Here is a 561-nt window from a genome sequence, read left to right as displayed (position 1 = left end):
TTTTTATCCTTTTCTGCTGGTTGCTTAAGACCAAGATAAAGCAAGACCTATGCAACAAATGTTGTAGAAAAGCTATAATTCTTGTTACCTAGGTTGTAGTTTATCTTGGTCTTAACCATCCAGCAGAAAAGTATAAAAACAAAGTACAAGAAATAAAGCCATGTTGTCATGTTGAGCTGTAGGGGACTCAGGACAAGAACTTCTGACATTGCCAGTCAAGTGGAAGACCAGTACTTTTATCGACTCCTGGAATATTTTGGAATATTTTTCTGAGTTCACACACCTATAATATTTAAATGATGGAACTAAACAAGTTAACGGGATACAGATGAATGACCGTTTTGTATCTGTGTATTCAGAATGGTTAGGATAGATATATAGCTACATTCTCTTAATTTAAGGAATAGAGGGATTTGTTCTAATTGTGTTTGTAAATAGGATATAATGTCTGCATCTTGTACAGCAAAAAACCAGTAAGAAGAGAGTATGCAATGTGTTAATTATTGGAACTATCTTACTAATTAGATTTGAGAGTGTCTCATTGCTATTTGCTTCTCAATT

The sequence above is a fragment of the Octodon degus genome, unplaced genomic scaffold, assembly GCF_000260255.1.
Source record: "Octodon degus isolate 3935 unplaced genomic scaffold, OctDeg1.0 scaffold00341, whole genome shotgun sequence".
Classification (NCBI taxonomy): Eukaryota; Metazoa; Chordata; class Mammalia; order Rodentia; family Octodontidae; genus Octodon; species Octodon degus.
The sequence above is the reverse complement of the archived record's forward strand: the minus strand, read 5'-3'. Positions refer to the sequence as shown.